The sequence below is a fragment of the Lagopus leucura genome, unplaced genomic scaffold (assembly GCF_019238085.1).
Source record: "Lagopus leucura isolate 7727_CA_CO unplaced genomic scaffold, USGS_WTPT01 Super-Scaffold_100008, whole genome shotgun sequence".
In the NCBI taxonomy this organism is placed as follows: domain Eukaryota; kingdom Metazoa; phylum Chordata; class Aves; order Galliformes; family Phasianidae; genus Lagopus; species Lagopus leucura.
In genome coordinates this window covers 12921550-12945042 of record NW_024962265.1, presented here as the reverse complement: position 1 = coordinate 12945042, position 23493 = coordinate 12921550, and the positions used below count along the sequence as shown (strand labels likewise).

General features: G+C 40.2%; 1 protein-coding gene across 2 annotated transcripts in view; it reads left to right on the top strand.

Moving 5' to 3' along the window:
- Nucleotides 1–23493, top strand: part of ATXN7L1 (ataxin 7 like 1) — a 109951-nt gene that overhangs the window by 5341 nt on the left and 81117 nt on the right. The gene's annotated exons all lie outside the window — the stretch shown is intronic.

The window sequence follows — 23493 nt, the reverse complement described above, 5'->3', positions numbered from 1 at the left end:
GTTTTGAATCAGGATTTTAATATATTAAAATATATATCTAAAACTCTTGTTCTCTAAATGACGTCTTCAGAAATTCTGATTTGGTTAGGTGGCATGTGTTCAGGAGATAGCTTTCCCAGTATTTGTCCAAGAGTTACTCTGAAAAGCTTGGTCCCCCTCTGGTTTGAGGTATGTCTTTTGCATATCAAGGGGGATATCAAGCACATGTGGTTTTCTGTCCGCTGACAGCGCTGCTACTAGAAGTCTCACTGTGACATTCCTTCTACTCACTGTAACTTATCACAGGACTTGAGAGCAAGGGAGATGACCCCAAGCCCTGTTGTCATCACAGAAAGTGAAGTCACGTGTATCTAATTTTGTCTAAGATACAGAAGCACTGTTTCCTTATTGATCCCTCTCTTTATAGGGTTAATGGTTCATAGATGGAATTTGGGTTTCCACTTTAAATAGGATCTACGCAAGTGTTGAACCATTGCCTCTCAGTTGGAGTAACTTCCTTGAAGTGGGCCTTTTGTTCCTCAGTAATTAAAAATGGAGACACTATCAGGTTCTATTTTACCTCTGAGGCAAAAGATGCTGGCCACTTAATGAAAGCTGAGGTATGTGAGATGGGAGCAGTGCAAGAGGGAATGTGTTTAGACTGCATTTTAAGTTACAGATCACTGGAGTCCTGTGGGCAGAAGGCCTGAATTTCTGGTAGTCCCAGTGAAAGTTTAGATTTATGATGCTATGTGCACTACTAAGTAAGATCACTTGCAGTGAAAGTAATATATAGATATGAAAAGGAATATGTAGTGTTTCTTAAGGAATTAATTCTTCTCTAATATTAAATGCCATGACAACTTGTTACTAAAAATGATTTTTGAATAACTAGCAAAAAAAGATGTTCAGTTTACATGGGTATGGATTAATGTCAAGTTACTCGATCCCTCTATCTTTTAGCTTCAGCTTGGCAGAGATGCTCTTTGGCTTGTACTTGAAAAAGCAGATTCAGGAGTTGATGTGGGGTGCCAGGTGAAGCTAGTAACTTAAATGTCAGAAGACCTGTGGATATTGCTGTAGTGAAACAGTAAGGGTTGTTGATAGAGATCTCTCAGCACATCTGTAGGAATAAGTTTTTGGTTCTTGTTCTGGGTGAGGAAGATGAACCCCGCATGGGTATAGTAATCCAATTTTTATCATAGTACTTTGCAGCTATCTGAGCTAACTCGAATTGAAGATGGAATCCAGCACTGTTACTTAGGACAGAAATGGGACAGAAGGAAACCAACTACTTTATGCATGATTTGCATGATTTCTCTCTCTTTTTTTTTTTTTTTTTTTTTTTCTTTCTGGTCTACTTTCCATAGATGATTGTTGATGATTTTAAGGGAGTGCTATGTTATAATTTGTTTTGCATGGCTTATTAAAAATTATGCTTGCAAGCCACTTATATTGTTGGTGAAGTGGACTTTGTGATTGCTCTCAGTCTTGCACTCAACAGAATTAGAGATGTCTTCCTTTCTTCTGAGATGCCGTAATTATTATTCAGCAATTTATTTTCATGTTTCAGTCTGTTACATTAATAATACAGACCTGAAGCCCAGCTTATCTTCCTCCTTGTACAGTTGACAGCAATAAGACTTTAGAATTGTTGAGTCTTACTGAATTCTGCTGTTAATGTTCAAGTATGTACAAAATGTGTAGTGTCTGAGGAACAAAGATTTGTCTTTTCCCAGATCCAAAAGAGTGGCAGCCAGAAGTTCTTGAAGACAGAAGTCGTAGATTCTGTCTTCTGGTACCAGTTTGTGCCTAGTGCAGTTTCACTTAATCCCCAGGCCTCCTCTGAATCATGTGTAAAACGGAAGCAGTTGTATTGTGACAGAGCTGTGTACAGCACACAGGGGGGTTAGGCTGGCTTCCCCTTCTGTTTGCTTGGAGCAGGTGTTCAGCAGAAGAGAGAAAGAAGGGCTGAGGAAGAAGCGTTGAGAAGTAAGGTTGACTGTCAAAGGGTAAGGGTTCATGGCGTTTGATTCTGTGTGGGGATCTTTGCTGTGCTCTTTGTTTTGTTTATATTTTTTTCTGATACACAGCATTTGATGTTTCTGACCAGTCACTCTTCCTCTTCCTTCTACTGCAGGGAGCTAGACATGAGAGGGGCAGGGACTCTGGGAACTGGAAATTGTATTTGCACTGGACAGTGCTAATATAAGAAATGTAAATTGTCACGTGTCATCCTTGAATCTCTGATAGATGTTCTTTCCTCAAGTCACCTTTTGGCTGGCGGTGATTGTGCAGATCAGATCGATGGTCAGGTGAGAATTAGCATTTTATTTTTTAGGCTGCTTTTAGTCACACCTCATCGAGTTGGGATAGTGTTGATGATTTAGATCAGAAAAGTTTGTTGGAGCCATGTCACTGCAACAAGCACTGACAATCTAAAACCTTATTTGTTTGGGGCTGATAATGGAGTCAGCTGGAGGACAGTGATCTGGATGAATGTAAGTAATTAATCTCTTACTACCGTGATTAGGAAGGGAGAATTATTATTTGCAAGATCCTAATGCTAGCAGCCCCTTCAGGGACTAGACACTGTTGAGCATGGTAGCAGCACAGGGACAAGGGGTGCGTGCACCTGCATGTGTGTTTGTTGTGAAATCCTTGTGCTATGGAGAACTAATTTTTAATGTATGATAAAACAGGAGTTTTAGTATTGACAAAGACACTTAGTTGTTCAGCATGGAAGTGGTAGACTTTGTACACTACTAGCCTAGTAAGCATAATTTTCTTAGAGCAGTGCAAGGAAAGCTTTCAGGTGATGTTTAAAGGACAGTGAAGTAGTTTTGCAAGTACTCGGAAGGTGTCTTTACTCGGGTGTGGAAGCTGAGTCACAGAATTGTAGGGGTTGGAAGGGACCTCGAGACATCATTGAGTCCAACCCCCTTGCCAAAGCAGGCTCCCTACAGCAGGTAGGAACCTGAATCAAAAGAGTGGTTGTTGAAAATTTGGTAAATGGATACTGACATCACGAGCTAACTAGATACGTAAGCAAATGATGTCTTGGCAGGTAGGATGGGGGCAGTATAGCTTAGGTAAGGTAGGAACCTAAAAAGCAAAGATGAATTGTTCCCAGTATTTGAAGTTGGGGGATTGTGCATAGATGAACGTAGAGGGAATAACAATCAGTATCGCAAAATAGAAAAAATAACTTTTGAACCAGTGGGAGTATGTAAGATAATGTTCGTTGAGACAAAAAAGAAGAAAATCTTAAGTATAATGTAGCAAAGGACAAACCTTTGGGGGTGTTGAGAGAAGGATTTTTTTCTAAAGGCTAAGACAGGAGGAATCAGTTACAGACAAAGCATGAATGAGTGGATTGAGAGAGAAGTCATTGTCAAAGATGACATAGTATTTCACATCTGAATGATGGACAAGATGATGATGTTGTCCACAATGATCAAGAAGGGAAGTGGTGGGGGAAAAAAAGAGGGTGGAAGAGGTGAGGCCTAAGCTCTGATCTATCTGTATAGAGCTGAAGGTGACAGCTTTTCAGTGACAAGAAGTGTCAGAAAAATAGGCTGAGATTTTTTGTTTAGGCATTAATCTGCTCTGTTTGAGACCTGTCTCATAAGGAGCTGAGTGTAGGGATGAAATTCCCAAACAGAAGGAAAGTGCAAATGTTGTCATTCAGGAGCCCTAAGAGAAGATGAAGTAGGAATAAGGAGCTTTTCAGTGACCTTGAAAGGAGTTGATATGGGGAGGAAGGGAAGGAAGCAGGAGAGAGCAGAGTTGTGGAAATAAGGAAAGGAGAATTCTTTGAAAAGAGAAATGCATTTAATTTTAGTGAAAGACACGAATGGGTTATGGAGGATAGAAGTGGTGAAGTTGAAGTCGTAAGAGGTTTCTAGATACTTTAGTGGAAATATTTGCATCGTGTTACAAGGTATAACTGAAGGGACTTGGGGCTGGAGTCAGAGAGATGTTGCAAGTGTAATTTGTCATTGAACAGTTCATAATGAGCTCAGAGGTGAAAGAAGGATAGAAGAAGAATCAGTGTAGTTAAGGAAAGGGATCAGAGGTAGATTTCGAAACAGAGGAAATACTGGTTGGCTGTCCGGGAGAAAGTTGAGCAGAAAAGCAGCAAAGGAAGAGTGAAGAATAAGCTGATGTGAGTGAGAATTTTGACATATGTGTTTCATATCTGTGGTATGAGGAAGAAGGGAGAGCTGTAGGGAAGGGAAGGGAAAGGGAGTGGGAAGGGGGAATGTGAAATGATTATTATTTTTTTCTGGCTTTCTTGTAGAATAAATATTTGCATTCTATTGTAGAGAAAGAAGTGGATACAAGAGAAAAGATTTGAGGAATGAGTCAAAAGTAGGAGGAGAAAAGGCTGAAATTGCAGGTGTGGGTTCAGCTCAACTGGAGGAATGGTACAGCTTAGTAAGCAGCAAGGGAAGAGAGAAAAAGTGTGCAGTAACCTCATTTCCAGACTGGTTTCCCTTTCCACTGCAAATTCTAGGACAAAGGGAATGGTATTTAAAATGAGCATGGGTTCAGGATTGGTGGAGCTGAACCTCATCCTGGGAAGAAGAAAGCAAAACACATCAAAGGTAGAAGCAGAAAGAACAAAAAAAAACGTTAGTAGTGTGAAAGAGGGTGGAGTCCAAGCTAGTGAGAATAATGGGATGGGAATAACAAGCAGTGCTGGGAGAGTAAATTGCTGCCACTCAGAATATGCCAGGTCGGCCTTTGCATCAGCTGAGAGATTTTTTGGAGATGGCTGGGAGGACTATCAGGAGTTTCTCTTCAATGACTACCTCATGCTTGAATCCATCACTTGCCTTTGAGAAAGATCAATGTCCTTAAGAAGAGGAAGGTTCTGGAGCAATCAAGAGGCTGTCACCTTCCTCTGGAAAGAGATGATTGTGACAACCATGACTTTGTCAGTAGAAGGCTTTTGTGCATCGCTGTGTAGTTTTATCATGCAATGTATTAGGTGGAGGTAGAAACCAAGTAGCAAAGTACTTCTGTTTGAGCAGTTTTCTTTTTCATAGTGCATCGTAAGTAGTTACACATCTACCTGAGCTATTTCTTGCTGATATTAGCTTGTGCTTCCTGCTTTCAGAGCACTGCAAGGCCGTATGATTACATTTTCAGGGACTGGGCCCAGGTTAACATTGTATTATGCTGGGTGTATCTTCAGAGCTCTGGTAAACATGGGCTCTTGCTTATCTTGCAGGGCAGAATGAGCTTGTTGCTGTCTATGTACTATGAACGGGCATGCTTTATGATACAGCACTTTTTATTATTATTTCTTTTTTTCTGAGGAAGCAAGACTTAATGAGTTCTGCGATGTTAACATGGGAATGGCTGTCATTCCTCATACAGGCTACTCAGTGTTTAAGAAGTTAATCATGGGTTTTCACACCTCTTCAGTAGGTCTAAATACCTGTGTAAGGACAGGAACAGGAAGAGGGTGCTAGAGGAAGAGTTGCCTGCTCCCACATGGAGGTAGGTCTGAGCTGATCTTTTGGCTTGGGAAGGTTTCGCTCCTTAGCTTGCCTCTTTCCCAAGCAGTTTTCGGCCTGTCCCTGCATGTTGTCAGTGTTCAGTCATCCCGGTGGTTCATAAACATCCCCTTGCTGGGTCACTGAGATTGAATTAATGTTTGTAAAAAGTCTTCAGATTCCTTATTCAAGGTCTCTTAAGTCCAGCGTTTTTGTGTGCTGTGGTTCATGTTTTTGTTTTGCTTTTTTGGCTTTATAGAAGATGGAGAGAATTTTGGGCAAGTATACTAAGAAACTGAAATCATGACAATTCAAAAATATGAGGAAAAAATGGAGGAAAGAACTTGAAATTATGGTGAGCTTCATGTAGTTGTTTGTTTTTTTATTTTGTTTTGTTTTTTGGTAGACTCAGCACATTCTGTGCTTGGTGTAAGTTTCCTTCAGCTAATCTCATAACTCAAAGCATGCCGGATGTGCATGTTACCAAGCTTTGTAGCTATTTAGACTCTGACAGAAGTAATGCAGCTTTACATATTCTGGTGTTACTTTGTTCATCAGAAAAAAATTCTTCATGGCTGCATCTCTGAATGAGGGAATCGTAGAATCACAGAATGGCCAGGGTTGGAAGGGACCTCAAGGATCATGAATCTCCAACCCCCCTGCCACCAACCTCCCCATTTAATACTAGGCCAGGCTGCCCAGGGCTCCATCCAATCTGGCCTTGAACACCTCCAGGGACGGGGCATCCACAACCTCTCTGGGCAGCCTGTTCTCTGGGCGACACCTCACCACTCTCTCTGTAAAGAACTTAACAGAGAATGCTGCTACAAGGTGGCTTTTTTTTTTTTTTTTTTTTTTTTTTGTGTGGCTTTTATTATTGTTTCCAGCTTTCAAGGTACCTGTCACTAGCTTGGCTGTTTTCCAAGTTTTTTTGATAGAACAAAGCTATTGTAAACTATTGCCTTCCTGGTAGGTAACTGTTTGTTCTGAATGCGAGGTTCTTGGATATTTTTTAATTCCTTTTTAGCGAACATTTATTTGTAGGAGCTCTAAAGAAGTGTGCAACTTTTATGTTCAGGTGGTGTAAAATACATAAAAGTAGTAGCTTTAAAAAGTGGTAAGAGGTGGTCTTTACTTCAAACCTTAAACTGTACTTCAGGTTCAGCTATGAGCAGTTTATGTTGTAAAGATAAATATCTGTGAATGTTGAAGAGTTGCATGTTTGCAGCTATTTTAAGGACGAATTTGAAGGAGGTAGAGAATTAATTTGTTGACGTGAAAGAATGAGGCATCAAAGTTCATAGCATAGCACTCAGGAAAGACATATATAGAACAGATATATAATGAAAGCACGTTACTTGTAAAAATAATCTCTCCTTTTCTCTAAATGCTGTTTTAGTGTAGTGGAGCTTGAAAGTGAAACTGATTGTAATTGTCAAACTGCAAAAAGGACATAAATACTCAAAGACAGATCTTCCTTAAATCCGTTCCCTAAACATGTCCCCTATTTTCTAAGTACTTATACGTTCCTTTTTTTTTATTAGTCATCAGCCTCATCTGTTCTCTTGAATCCTGCCCAAATTTTGATATTAGCCCCAAACTGAAGAGAAACTACCACAACATGCAATAGTATTCCTTATTCTTTCATACTCTGCTCTCTTCTGGACTAGTTCTTTTATGTCCATTTATTTGCGCGTTATGGGAGAAGAGACTAAATGAGATACGAAATTCTAAGTAGCTTTGACTCTTGGTATGGACTTTCATCCTTAGAGCTGATTCTGTTGCAACCGCATTCCTCTGAAGTTTGAGTTTGTTTCAAGAGACCCCCTTAAATATGAGCTTTTCGTGGCAAATTTTGGAAACACTGTGTGGAAGTGTTGAGAGCAGCAAGAACAGTGTGCAGAACGTTCTTTGTTTTAATACTGTGAGTTTGTGAGAGAGACTTTCTTTATGTTCAAAATCATGTGTTAAAGCTGCTTTTAGTAGTAATCAAGACAGTGTATGCATAGAGGAAGGATATGAAATGTGATTTGTGCCTGCAGCGTTACCTACCATCGCAGTGAGGCAAAGGGACCGAATGAATAGGAGAATAAACAAGTTGACTACTGATAATGTTTATGTATCACCTTTCATTGGAAAAAGATCCAAAGTGTTCTGGTGGCTGTGTGCAGAAATTAATCTGTTTGTCACTGAAATGGGGGAATACGAATGCAAATATGGCTGCTGTTGACAGCCTAATCCTACCTGCACTAGAATTAAATGAAAGAATGCTGAAAACCTTCTGTATACTGATAGGGTATAATCCAGTCCCCACTGAAATATTTTGTTGCATGATGATTCGGAAAGGAAAGAAACAGCGTCTTATTTCTAGATTACTATGTGAATGCAGGTACATAGTTTTATTTGTTTGTTTTTTAGCAAATACAAAGGCAAAACACTTTCAGACCTAATCGTGTTACTTTCCTTGTCAGAGGTTGTGGCATACTTTGCTGGCAAGCATTGTGATTACCAAGTTCCAAAAGATGGTGCTCCTATTGGCACCAAATTTTGCTTATTAAAATTAAGCAGTACTGAAGCAGAGCCATGTTTTGAAATGCAGTGGTAGGGCTAATCTTTCTTCCAAAGAGTGGTTACCTGGTTGACTCTTGAGAGAGCAGGTCAGTTACTGGTAGGGTGTGAGGAAACAGGATACTTTACTGTGTGTTAGCAACGCACCATGAAGAACAGTGTGGCCATCCTAGCTACTTTGTGTCTGTGTTGGATTATTATTTTTATTTATTTTTTATCCAAGATAAAGGGAGAAACTAGATGGCAATTAATTTTTACTACATGTGTTGACTTACAACATTAGCAAATCCTCCATGGCCAACCTGCAGCTCTGCCCTTTGTCTGGTAGAACATTGCCTCAAGCCTGAAGCAATCTTTTGTTATGCCCACTTGGTTTTGCTTAGAAAAAATTCTACGATGGCCACCTGGTACTGCAAGAGGTGAATATACAACGGAATGTAAAAATGTTATTGTGCAAAATAGACGGGAAGTGGTGAGATTATTAAAGGAAATGGCTATTTAAGGAGGTGCCTTTACATTAGGTAACTACTGCGTGGTTGCGACATAATGTTTTTCTCCGCAGTTTTTCCCTTGTAAGATGTAGGTACTGAATTCTTACACTCTATCACATGTGGAGTTTATACAATTAAGATTTAAAAAAAAAACCAAACCCACAATGTGTTTCTGTACAACATATGGAAGCAAATTTGGTCATGGTTCATTCTGAATTTGTTGTGTTAGAAGGAAATTTAGTCTAGAATGTAAGGAGGGAAGGAAGCATTACTCAAGAAGGTTGATTAATTGAAGTGTGTGGCGTGTGTGGAGATCTGGAAGCGCAGGACAGGGAAATCAAGCAGTAGGGAGGTGAATACTGCTGCTTTCTGTACAGCTTTACTGAAATACTGTGTATCAGTTCTGATGTGTGTACTGTAAAAAGGTGTTGGGAAAAACTGGAAGGAGTTCAGAAAAATCTACATTAATTTGAGGTCTGGATAATCAGCTTTAGAATGGAAGATTTAAGAAGCTCAATCTATTTAGTTTATCAACAGACGGTAGAGGCTACCTGATAAGTCCATAAGTACTTAGGGCGAAGGTATCTGTCAGTTAGATGGTTCTTTGTCAGTAAGATTAAGGGGATTCTCAAGGCTGAAAGCTGAAGCTAGATCAGTGCAGACTAGAGGCAAGGTGCAGTTTTCTAATGATACAATTAAAAAGGAACAGCTTATCAAGCGATGTAGCAGACTCTCTGTTGCACAAAATCCATGCATGAGGCCCCAGTGCTTTCCTGGGAAGCACCTGCTTTAGCCAGCCAGGAAGCTTGGATTTAAAACTAGAATAATATGGTGACTTTCTGTAACCAGTCTTAATGTAGAGATTTAGTCCAAGTTATATGGAAGCTTTTTGTTCTTCCCTTCTTTAAAACTTCATATGTGTTAAATGCTTCTTTTGGTAAAGTTCATGTAAAAGATAAGGTGATCCAAGCAAAAAGTTTTCTAGAGGAACGGGTAAGAGAGGACTGTCCCTTAACAACAGGCAAAGGAATAAGTAACACTTTCCATTCTCCCTTTTTTGCTTTCCTGATAATCAAAAACACAAATATGCCTCCATCTGTTAGTTCTAAGAAAAATTTAATCTTTAACAAAATGACTGTTAGTCTTTCTAGAAGCATTGCAGATAGTTGTTGTTCCTTCTCGCTGTAGTTCACACAACTGACAGCTGGGCCTGAAGGTCTTTAGCTTTGTTTTGTTTGGAAAATGACCTTTGTTAACATGCTTTTTCTGGTGTTGTTTTCTTGTCCACGGATTTATATGGGCATGGCAGGTCAATCTTTATAGTGATGTAAGAGGCTCTGTAATTTCTAATGGTCTGTGTGAGAGTTCTTTGTGTCCTGGTTTTTGCAAAAGAAGTATTAGGAATCCTTGGAAGGACTTCATCGCTTAAATCATTTCCCTCTTTGCAATAAAGTCAGGGACTAGCCAGTCTGAGTGAAAACATCACCTTTTCTCTTGGTTGTGTCCACAGTAAGAACAATCATTGCTGATCTGAGGTACTTAGCAACTTACATGAGCTGAGTAGCAGCACCTAGCCTGCTTTGGCTGCAGACACTCAGGGCGTTCTGAATCTCTTGTAAGCAGAGTACACAAAAATAGGTGGCAAGCAAATGTGCGAGAGCTCCTTCCTTACCCCCTCACTAGTATTGCTGCCTCCACAAATGTGTAAAACACGACCACATGAATTGAGGCTCTAGAAAGGGAAGTAGTTAATATTGCATTTGTTTTTATGAAATGGAAGGTTTCTGGGCCTGCACACTCAACAAAAAACTAAAGGTCTATGAATGGATTTAGACTTTCTATTTCCTGCAGTTGGAAATGGTAAAACAAATTGTGAATTGAGAAATTAGATTTGCTCCAAACTGTGTCAGTGTGCAGTCTGTTGTAGGGTCACATGAATTCTCTGTGATTGAGCACAAACTATTTCTAGTGGGGAATATACAGGGCTGTACCTTTCCTGTGCTATCTTACAGCAGTACGGTGGTTTTCTTCAGTTCCTTGCTGCTGCCTGTGACAGGGTGACATAACTTGGCAGATCTCTGATCTGTCAGCTCTTAGCTGAGTAACTGTGCAACATTTAGTTTATACTCTGTTGGCATGTAGAGTGTTACACATGTAGAGAGGCAAACTGAATGTTTAGACTGAATATCACTGTCGTGATTTCATCACCAGATAGGTCCCTCTATCCATATTTTATCAGATGTTGGATTAGGCACTGAAAATGTCTGTAACAGTCAACAAAATCATTTGAGGGGTGCTTCACTGAGTATTGACAGATATTTGTCCAATGCTTGCATTAACTAATTCTAAAAAACACAAAATTTCAGTATTACTGTAAAGATAGTTTGGAGGCTAAGAAGTTGGAACTTGTCTTTTTCCAGAGCTTTTTTAATGTTATGTCCGTCCGTCCGTCCCCCCGCCCCATGCAAGTGGAGTTCTTAATGTTACTGAGATTTTTATGATGAGGTACTTGTTTTCTTAGAGGTGAACTCAAAACAATGTGTGAAAGTAGTCTTTATGATACTTGCATGTATTTCTCTTGTGCTGCTTTTCGTATCTGAAATATCTGAACCAAATATGACAACCTAGTTGAGGAGATTTCAGCCTTTCAGTACTTAAAGTGCACTTATAAAAAAGATGGAGGGTGAAAAAAACAAGCTACATGGGCACATAGTGATAGGACAAGGGGGAACAGTTCTAAACTAAAAGTAGGGAGATTCAGATTGGTTGTTAGGAGGAAATTCTTTACTCAAAGGGTGGTGGAGCTCTGTCACAGATTGCGCAGAGAAGCTGTGGATGCGCTGTCACTGGAGGCACTCGAGCTCTGGGTGGCCTGATCTGATGGGTGGCAAACTCCCTCTGCAGGGGTTTGGAACTGGGTGGGTTTTAAGGTCCCTTCCAATCCATTCTTTGATTTTTAAGCCAGGATCTGCTCTGCAGAATGCCAGCAATCATGCCAAGATCAAGCAGACGTTTGGTGTGCTTAATGTTCCCAGCATCATTTAGTCCGTACCTGCATTCAGGTGAGCTGCATGTGAGACTATGGTAAATACAAAACTGAAAGATGATACTTTGACATAAAGCACTAAAAAAGTTAATTTCTAATGTGAAAGCAGGAGTACAGGAAGGGGACAGCTATTGCGCAGTGGAGATAGACCTGTGGAAACGGGAGGAAGCAGTCAGATAAATTTATTTCATCTGCACAGTGTGACCAGCCAAGGCTGGTAGATGATCTGTGTGTTAGGCAGGTCTCACTTGCTGTTGCTGTCAGATACAGGTCTGCAATTGTGTACAAACCCTATTGTAAAGCTTCCTTTCAGGTGGTGCTTTTTGTAGCTGTTGATCAAGCTGGAAGGTAACAGCTCCAAAGTTCTTATTTCTCATTTGACTTCCACAGAAAAAAGGTTAATGTTTAAAAAATAAATAAAAAGAAATCATGCTCTGGATGTCATGATGCAATCTCAAAGTCTGAGTTGATTAGGACTGTCATCTTGGTATTGGTTCAGGAGAGACAAGTTCAGAGCAATGTATAGCCCACAGTAACACCAAACTATTCTGGGGGCTTGCTCAGCATTTTGCGTCAGTGTCCTTCCTGACAGAAGCCAGGGCATCTTGAACCATGCATTTCCATCTGTTGGCTATTGCTTCTGAAGAAGGCCTTCCTCTCTTTCCTATTCCCCTTACCAAAATGTTGAGATATGCTTCTGCAGGAGACAGCTGACTGCAGACAGTAGGGCTCCATCCCAAAAGGCAGCAGTGTGAAGGAGCTCATTAACTCCTGCTAACAGTGAGCAGTCAGTGTAGCACCCACACACAGAGAGCTGCACCTCTGAGGAGGAAAAACATGACTTTTAGGATCCAGTTATGCTTTAGGATACTATAGACAGGGTAGGGTCTGCAGTGTGGAACCATGAAACTGAAACACTCCATGCTAATGCAGGAGCTTAGGGATGCAAAGAGCTAGAGCACAAATCTGACAGTAGAATCAGGCCATCTTTTAAATTGTGTGTTGGCTAAATGAGCCTGTCCTTGCTCACCCTGTGAGCTCTTTCATCTGCTTCCTCCCACCCTGCTGAGGAGGAGGAGGACTGAGAGCAGCTGTGTGGTGCTTGGCTACCACCAATGTTAACCACTACAGCTGCCAATGCGATGCACATACACACTGCAGTCTGAAAGAGATATGAAGTGTTCAAAAATGTTAGCAAGAGCAAGGAGAAGGATGGCACTGCAGCATTAGCATCTTTATATGCTGAAATTCTGCAGGTGAATTACAACAGATATCCTGAAAGTGCTTGTGTATACATACATATGTTTAGAAAATTCTCTGTTATCAGGTTTTGGATTTTGAGATTTTTCCTTAAAGTATCTGTTGACTCAAAGTGCCACTCTTTTCAAGCATCAGTCGTATTTCCTTGTGCACACTTCTAGAGTGTGTTCTAGGGGTCTTTTGCCAAAATGAAAGCTGCTTTTCATTTGTGCTATATTGGAAAATATTTATAGAATCATTAAGGTTGGAAAAGACCACTAAGACCACCTGGACTAACTGCTAACCCATCCCCACCATGCCCACTTACCCGCGTCCCTCAGTGCCACATTTCCATGTTTCTTGGACACCTCCAGGGGCAGTGACTGCACCACCTCCCTGGGCAGCCTGTACCAGTGCCTCACCACTCTTTATGAGAAGAAATTATTCCTAACATCCAACCTGAACCTCACCTGGCGTAACTTAAGGCCATTATACCTCTTGTCCTATCACTGTTACCTGGGAGCAGACTATGACCCCCACCTCACCACAACGTCCTGTCAGGCAGTTGCAGAGAGCAATAAGGCCTCCCCTGAGCTTCCTCTTCTCCAGACTGACCCATCCCAGCTCCCATCCGCTCCCCATCACACCTGTGCTCCACACCCCTCACAGCTCCGTTGCCCTTCTCTGGACACACTGCAGGGCCTCCATGTCTTTCTTGTAGTGAGGGACACAAAACTGAACGTAGCACTCGAGGTGCAGCCTCACCAGTGCTGAGCTCAGGGGGACTGTCACCTCCCTGCTCGCTGTAGTATTTCTAGCATTTGATTCTGATTTCTGATATATATATATATATATATATATATACATATTTATGCTATTCATGTATTAATAATTTGAAAAACTACAAAACATTGATTTACTGTTATGTAGAAGTCTCTCTATTGGGCTTCTTATTTTCTTTCAGCTGTATTTTTAATAGCAGGTAGCTTTAAGTATATACTACGTACTTTTAGGTGTACCTGGTGTTAAGTGGGCTGGTCAATATGTATCTGTATGGTCTAGTGGTATTTTTGACCCTTGCCCATCATCAGTGTTTTAGGTCGCTTTGTAAGAATTCTCTCAGTTGTCCTGCAGCAATGCAGTGTTCATAAAAAAGCACATGATCAAACATTGGGTTTGTTTAGATATAAAATTCACACGTGAATACTGCTTTCAAGGAAGCCTATGCTTAAGTAGTGCTCACTACCAATATCCAATACATGGTCTTTTGCAGGTGTGGGGAGCAGCTTGCCCTTGTCAGACTATTTTCTGCCCTGATCAGCTGATCTGTGATTGACATCTGCTGTCAATTAGAGATTGCTGATGGGCCTCCATGTGTCGAGGTCTTTCCCCTGCGGCTTGGGGGTATCTGGCTGGGCATGTGTCACTTTCATTTGGCATTACTGTTTTGCTTTTCTCTGCTTATCACTTCCTCCACGACTGTAGTAGTAAATAGAGAAAAAGGGGTCCGGGACATCAGATCTCATTCTAATAAAACACCTAGAGTCTGGAGGCCTTCTGTGAAGGCAAATTAGATAAATGTGATGCTTGTGCATTCAGATTGCGTAGCATTCCTGTAAGGATATTATTTTCATTTTGGTTTGGCTAGCGGTTTACCCAAGGAACACAACTTTAAGGCACACTTGTCTAAGGCACTTGGCAGGCTGTTAATAAATTAAGCCTCTCAAGCTTTCTGTGACACTTCACAGATGGAGAAACAGAAACAGAGAGGCCAAATGACTTGCTCCAAACATGTAAGAGAAATCTCCAGTGCTGTTGCTGGAGTGCTTTGAATGTGCTTCCACTTGGAGAATGCATGAGATTGGAGTGAGCAAAAAGATTGTTCCTAATTGCAGCATGTAGCACATTTCAACAGAGTTCCTAAAGGAGTTGCATCTTGCAGTTGATGCAGTGTAGCTAGTTGTGTCTGAATGGAGGCTACTTCCCACTTTGCCTCACTTTGCACAGCTGCTGGTACTGTCACAGAGAGCAAGGTAACCGAGGGTCAGTTTTGGATATAGGAACTTGGAGGCTGAGACCTGGCACAGTGTGACACTGTCTGCTGCTGGCAGGTTGTGTTTTAATTCTTCCTTTGTTTACAGAGACAGAAATTTCTGTATGTTTTACAAAGATACGTTATGGAAGAGTGTACGTGCAGTCAAACAGGGTATCTGGCATAACCCAGGCAAACACTGGCAAACCTTCCTTTGTATTGTGTTATTTATACAAGAACATATATGGACTGTGCTGTATCGTTGATGTTTAACCTCTGTGTTGAAGCCCGAGATGGTTTAAATTTGTGGCTTCTTTCCTCAATTTCCTCCAAGCAGCAGGCAGAGCAGCAGTTTGTTGTCACTGATGATGCTCAGCAGCTTGAAGGTGGATTTCCTTCATTTCATGGTTGTACCAGCTCGGTATTTTCTTCTTACGAGAACAACCTTACTTGGAGCACTGCTGTGGGGCTGGTTAATTCAGGGAGGCTTGCTGCAACAAGGACTGTGCTGATGGAGATGATACCTACTTTTGTTTGGTTTTGAGTTTTGACACAGCACTGCTTCTGTCAGAGGTTTTGGGCAGATGTAAGGGGATGGTGGCTGGAGGTGAGAGAGAATTACCTGGAGAAGAAGGGTAGGGAACAGGAGATGGGGTGATTTGGCACTGTGGTGGAGTTCTGGGAGCAGATCTTCTGAAGTTGCTGGGAATGTGTCCTGGCCAGTTGTTTGCCCTCTTGCCTAATTTGGTTTACATGTAAGTGCTTCAGCTACAACCTAATGGCAATAGTACAGGAGCCTGCGAATTGCCAGAATATGCTTGACTGAATCAAGAAGTGTGGTAAATGATTAAGCATCTGTTTACTCAGTGTCCTGAGTTGGGATGGTGTCTGAGCTACTGATGGCTTCCAGTTCCCTTGGAATGTGTGCTCAGCGCTCTGCGGGACAGAGTAGAGGGCAAAGTTTCATTAACAGCTGGATAGCTTCCACAGCAAATGACATTGGTCACCTCACACATCCAGAAACTTTTAAGTTGAAAATTATGATTGCTTTGGAAATGATAAAGTTTCTTTCTCATTTATGTTCGGAAGTTTTAAAGTCTGTAAGTCTTCTGGTTGTATTTGAGAGGTGTGCAGACAGATGGATGCGTGTCACTAAGGAGATATTGTCCTCATGGAGGGATATCATGATGATGATGATACAGTAAACCAGTCATTAAAAATAGAAGTTTAGGTCTTTGTGCATTTTGTTCTGTAACTTTAATAAAGCGAAGTGTGATTCCAGTGAGAGAAATAACAGCTGATGATTGGACTGGAATGAATAGTCATATATTTTATATACTATATAAGTTTATAAGCATACTATATAATACTTATATATTTTTTAAATTATATATAAATATAGATATTTAAAAATACTATATATATTAAAAATACTTTTTGCAAAGAAGTGTTATTTGGGAGGAATGCTTTTATTATTTTTTTGTGAAACATCTTTTCGGTGGAATTTTAGCAGAGATCATTTTTATTTGCAGTTTCATCAATGGTTTTGCAACAAGTTTGACATTTTGTAATAGTCTGTTTCCACAGAGGAATAAAAGTCCTTGTAAGGTTATTGAAACATGCAGTTGTAAAGTGCTTATGAATTACCTTGGAATGTAAACAGTGATTCTAAGCTAGCTATGATTATGTTATTTCAGTAATAATTGGGACACGTTTGATAATTAACTGGGCATGATTGAGGGATTTTTTTTTTAAGCTATTATTTATTTTCATATATATATATTTTCTTTTTTTTTCTTTGACAAGAGGGAGGTGACATCAGTTACTTTCTGCCAGCTGTGCCACTGATACTGAATCACAGTCAATTAATTTTGTCTGTAATATGGGCCAAGTGTTCAGCTGCTGAGCTGGAGGTGGTGTATAGCTGCAGCATTCTCCTCACTGTAAAATATAGCTCTTAGTTGGAGCTAGATCATCTCATTACAGACTAAGATTTTGAATATGAGAGTAGATCTTAGTTATCCCCATGTTTTCCTTTGAAATTGTGAGTGTATTGTAGTTGAATTTAATTGCTGATGCCTTTGATAGTGCTGACCATAAAATTCAGGTGGTACATGAAATGGAAACTGCTAATCACAATTCAGTTCCTCTGTCATTTAAGTGGAAGCAAATTGTTATTTGTGTTCATTAAGAGCTTAGGGTGATGTAGTCAGGAGAAACGAATCTTTTGTTATTCACTAATGAAAAACTGAGGTAAGGTAAAAACTATGTTGAGAACATGCAAGTAGCATTGCAATACTTTTTAATGGTTGAAGTGATATTCCAAGTATTCTTCTAACGAGTACTGCAAATGTAGGAAGTGAGAGATAAGGCTATTAGTCAAAACACTAAATAAATACATTCAATCAGCAAATAAATTGATAGTTGCAGCATCCAGACTGCCTTGACTCTCTTGTACAGTCATACAATAATTATGCATCCTGGTAACTTATGAAGAGTATTTGCTTCCACAGTGGATTTTACAGCTCTCTGTGGCTTTTTCCATTGCAGAAGCATGTTGTTTTAATCAAAATTAAGAGTTCAGTTTTATAAACTGTACAAATTCTTGATTCTTTAATGCTTACAATTGAAACGAGACTTAACGTGTGGCCATTGGCCTCAGTTTATGTACCAAATGATGTACTCCACTTGAACTTGGGAACTTAACAAATATACTTTGAGGTATGAAGCTGGTTCAGGATTCTTCAGCCTGTGACAGAAGTATTTTCCCATGGTAAAAGCGATGTCTCAAGCTGTTCAGATGCAGAGTTCAGCAGCACACTCACGTCTGTCAGATGGGAGATCGAGAATGAAGGTGTGCGCTGGTAGCTTGGAAACGGTGTGTGATACCCAAATAAGCACCACAGGTGTCTATGGTCTTCTTGGTACTGTGCTGATGTTAGTGTATAATGTGATTTCTATGGTTGAGCATTTACCCTCCTTAACAGAAAGAATTTCACAGCCTCTTTTGGTTAGGGCAGTGATTCTATTTGTGGTTACATTCGTTTACTCTTCATTAAATCCATGGACCAGATCAATCTCATCCAGCTGCTGCCAACATCCCTGAGACAAGTGGCTCTGCGGGTCTGGTGCTGTGTGTGCCCCCTTCACACTGAAACAGCCTCAACTCACACAAGCAGCTGTGGAGTTTGTTTCTGAGCTTCCACGTAGTTCCACTTGGAGGTTGTGCACGCTCTGCAGGCAGGTGTCTGCTGTGACACCATGGGTAGGCTATTTGCTGTTTGTTTCAGAAGCTGAATTTTGTTGAATTTTCTTTTGGAAAAGTACTGATAGCAGTGTTTGTTGTTGTGTTGTTTGTTTTTTTTTTTTCCCCTAGATAGAATGTGATGGTAGGAATTAGCTGCCACTTATGCCTTTGTAATTATCACATAAACTTGTAGATGAGGTGTTCGCATATATTAAGGTGTACATAATACTTGTTTTTGTGCATGGTGCTTTTCATCAATAAATTTGAAAGTGTTTAATTAGAAGTTACCATGTTCATAATTCCTCCTGATGTATGGAGAAAGCAACACTAAGAATTTGAGAAATTTGGCTAACAGTTTTCCCAGTAGGCCAGTAAAAGAATGCAGGGTTTGGCTCTGACCCTGTCTGCTGTCCTGCCTGCTGGATTGCATTTGTAACAGTCCTGCAAGGATCATACTGCTAACAGTAAACAGGGGGTAGGTTTGTTCCTTGTAATAGTTTGGAGGATGTTTTTATTTAACGGAGTTGGTGAAAAGGTCTCATGCAATCTCTGCATGTAGACCTTGGTGATATTTCTTGCTTTACGATGGTAGAATATATCTGAATTCCACAAGAGAAGGTGGCGTACCTTTCTTTGCTACCTCTTTTCTCTCATTTAGCTAAGGTGCTGTCACTGCTGAAATCAGGTGAGAGCCAGAGATCTGAGAGTGGCTGTGAAAAGCTGTGTCATGGGCTGGATCTGGGAGACATCTTGTTCCAGTATTACTAGAACTAAGTAAATTGGGGAATACCAGGAGGCACAGTACACTTGCAGAAACACTGGGTAAGTGGATCCTAGACATATGAAGAATTGATCTTTAAATAGACTATTTTAAATGACATTTTTTTTTTTAATATTGTTGCAGAGCTAGCACGACACTATAATACGGGATTAAGCAAACATATAACCTCTTTGCTACACCCAGTCCTGTAGTGCTGGTGGGAAGATTGCTTTTGGGTGAAACTGGCAGGCCACACACCACAGCATAAGTAGTGCTAAGTGATCCATTCGTTCCAGGTAGCTGGTAGGAGAATGATGGAAAACTGGTGCTGGTGAAAGTAGGGCTGCTGGGACCAGGCCATGTCAGCAAATATTGTTGCTGATCTTTCACAAGTTTGCACTGAGAACCTGAGACAATCACTGAGCAGACCTGTTTTCAGCAGCTCTGTACTGGTTTCTTGTGCGTTCTCCTGGAATGGTCTTAGCACCCTGGTAAAAATGGCTGAGCCCTTTAGGAATCATGGAGCTGTTAGAGTTGAAAGGGACCTGTATAAAGGTCATCTGGCCTAACCCCTGTGTAACAAACAGAGATATCTACAGCTTGACCAGGTGCTCAGAGCTGCCTCTAGCCTGACCTTGAGTGTCTCCAGGAGCGGACATCCACCACTTCTCTGGGCAGCCTGTTTAGTGCTTCTAGAACAGTGTTCTAGTGTTCTGGTATTCTACCCTTACTGTAAAAAAGAAAAAACTCTTTCCTTATATTTGTTCTTTTTTTTTTTTTTTTTTTTTTCTGCAATGTGAGAATATCACATTCATCTGCTCCCTGGACCCTTCCCTTCTCCAGGCTGAACAGCCCCAGCTCTCAGCCTGTACTTGCAGGGGAGGTGTTCCATGCCTTGGATCATTTTTGTGGCCCTTTTCTGGATGCACTCCATCAGGTCTGTGTCTCTCCTGTACTGAAGATTCCCCATCTGGGCGCAGTGCTCCAGGTGAGGGCTCACCAGCGCGGAGCAGAGGGGCAGGATCACCTCCCTCACCCTGCTGGCCATGCTGCTTTTGATGCAGCCCAGGATACAGTTGGCTTTTGTGTGTAAGGGCACATTGCTGGCTCATGTCCAACTCCGCCATCCATCAGTACCCCACATCCTTATATGGTGACCTTGTTCAGATGTCAATAGCAGTGCAGCTGCTGTCATGTACCCACTGTGAGGAAATTCATGATGAAGCTGCCTTGAGAGGCACACTCAGTGTCTCAATGGTGAAATGGCTGCAGAACAGCGTTTTTTTGTAGGTCGGTGTGGCACAGCTCAAAATCTGAACTGGCATGCTGATTCTTGATCACGTGCAGTGGTCTTTTAAACAGAAAAGCTTCTCAACCTGCAGAAATGCTGCCTCATGGTATTTGTATTACAGCTTGAAGTACTAGGAATTATTGCTGCTGCCAAATAGTAGAAAATTAAGCAATGTTTTGAAAAAAAGTGAGCTTCAAAGTTCCTTGTGGTACAAGTTCCTTGTAGTACATTAAATATTTAAGGTAAAAGTAAGAAAAGCAGTTATCCTGCCTTATTTTGAGGTGTTAATTCCCTAACAGCCCCCCTTTTTTTTCTTCCTGTTCAGGAAGTAAGCTCTCCAAAGATTTAAGTTTAAGCCTCTGTTTGAGAATGTGAAAATGAAATTATTGCATAATTTTGTGTGTTAAATGGCATTCTGAGAGTTACATATATGCACATCAGAATATGATTTTTGCAATATTCAATAGGTGGCAGAATTTGAAACGGAACTACAATGAAATTGAACTAATAAGCTGCATTCCTTCATTGAAAGGAAAGAGACCCATTAATAGTTTTTGTCATATGGATGGGCAAGCATTTGAAAGGCAATATTAAACTGATGATTTATATTATGGGTATTACTGAGCAATGTAACAAGTGGTGAGGATCTTTTTGATATATACAAATAACACATTTCACAGTTGTTTCATTTCTTTATTTTGCTGTTTCAGTACTACTAAATGTGCAGGTTTCTTCAGGTTTGCTTTTTGAATTTTTTTAAGGCCTTCAGAACAGAACTATCTTAAAATTTCAGAGGGGGTAACACTTTTAGTTTCTTCTATTCATTCTTTAGATGGTGAAAGCTCTTAAACAATCTTAAGGTCTTTTCTTCCTGATGAAGCAACAACAGAAAAGATTCATTTTTCTCTCATCTAGACAGTGATTCTTTTGAGTGTCTCGGCACTTGGTTTGATCTTTTATAGGATGCTTGCTTTAACTACAGTTTTATTTTGAGGCTTTGGTTGATACTGTACGTGTAACAAACTGTATCTTTGTTGGAAATGCCCCTGAAGGAAGGAGGGAACACCTCTGAAATTAATGCGTATGTCTGTTTTAGGATGTTCGTACTAAAGATCTGATGGGTGTTGTAATACCGTGTGGAGATGTACTGACCCTTGTGCTGTGCATGGGCATACTCTCTGCAAGGGTTGGGTATCTCAGAGGTAAGAATAGGCTTTGAGCATGGACCCAGTTAATCTAGTAAAAGTGCGTGTATCTCCTCATCTTTCTTTGAGAATGGGGAAGAGATCACTGTACCAGCACAGTATGTTGCATTGCCAGACTAGTTTGTCTGTATTTAGCATCTTGTACCAGCAGTAGTATATTCTTTTTCTGGAGATATTTGTTGTGTACATATAACTGTAAGAGCTAATGATGTGCGTGTGCTTTTTTCAGACTAAAACATTTGACTGATCGTACTTGCAAGGATAATTATTCTCTTGAGAGCAGAACTCTTAAGACAAGAGGTATTTTCTGGAGTTGCATGTTAGTGGAACTAAAGGCTGCTCTTTACTCCGCTAGAAATACTATCAACTGTTTTGTCAAAGTGGCCTTGGGGTAGAGTTTTTGTGAGTGCAAACTTCAGTTGAAAACATTCTCTTTCACATTTCCACATCCTGTTATCCATTTATGACCTTTCTCTCACATATTCTTTGGCATAAAATCCTCTCACTGCAGTAAGAGCCCACCTGAATGCTGTGGTAACTCAGTCTGCACATCAGCAAGAAAGAGAGCTAAGTTCTATGTCATTTATAGCTGTATGAAGGATAAAGAAGAGGAGGGATGGCTCCAACTTTGGCTGCTAGCAGGTATCTTTTAGAGTTCTGCAGGAATGATTGCAGAATTAATGCACACATGCTGTATTTTGTACAGTAGTCTATGGAAACATTTGGAACCATTCACATAGCATTCTGAAAGCAAATACTGAGGTTGATGTTTAGTAGTACCTTTCTCTGGGCATAGGAATTTGTACGTGTACAGAGTATTGTAAGAAGAGGACCTTTGCTTTCACTGCTTATTGCAAATTGTTGAATAACATATGAACAAAATTAGGTGGCTGGATGTTTTCAGTCCACTTACATTTTCAGGGTCTTCTGGAAATATAATGTAAAATACATCATTGTAGGAAAGAGAGGAGATATACATAATGGGATCTTGTTGAAAGTCTACCTGAAAGTAACTTCTAGGAGAGGGTTGGTATATATAAGACAATGTTTCTGAAGCACTGTTAAAGATGTAGGAGGCAAGACAAAAAACACAGGGCAGTTAGTGGCAGAAGGGCAACAAAAAGAATTGGCATAAGAATTAGTGTACTTTGGAAATAGCAGAACAATACATTTTCATATAATATCCAGCTGTCATTTAGGAATGAGCAGGCACCTTGCATCTTCAGTAAGAGGAGAGTTCTTATTTTGAAAGATGCTCTTTGCCCTTTGTTGTTGTTATTGAAAGGAAAATTAGAGTGACAAAGCAGAAGTACCTTTGGTGGTGAACTTGGCAAGAGGCAATTATTGGAAGAATTTTACATTGGTATACGTGGCTACATAGGAAGTACCTTTTTTTTTTTTTTTAATTCATTCCTTATGTTTGTTGGTAAAACTTGTTTGTAAGAAATTAAATTTACACAGTAGACACCAAATATTTGGTGGTCATAGTAATTACTAGTCATTTACTTTAAGGTAGCAACCTAGTAGTGAGAGATGGTATATGCCAGACTTGTCCTTTTGCTGGACATCACATCTTTTTCTCAGGTGTACTGAAGCAACAGGATGTTTCCTTGTTTGTCATTAGGAAATGATAACTTGATTGGAAAAATATGTAGAATGCTCTGAGAGCTGAGGAACTAGATGTGAAGTATAAAGAAACACAGATTTTCCTCAGTGATAAATGATACTTCAACAGCAGTAACAAAGAAAAAAAAAAAAAGAGGAACAACAACAAGACTTCTATAACAACAATTGATGAATTGATGGGAACGGCATATGGATTCACTCGTCCCATATGAGGACAAATAGTGAGGTGCTTCACATTTTCTAAATGACATAAGTGAGATTAGGGATTCCGTTTTTCTAAATTTTTTGTTTTTACTCATTGTTTTCCATGCTAGAAAAATTAGGAGTGTATAGTCAGTAGTCCTGATGGTACAGTCTATTATTACTATTATTGAAGTTTGTTTAGAGTGAAAGTCATGAAAAATACCTATTTATAGAACTTTCTTTTTAACCTTTACTGTAGGCTCTTACTCAAAAAAGTGGGATTTCTGTGAAGAATGAATAGTTTTCTTTGGTAATGTCA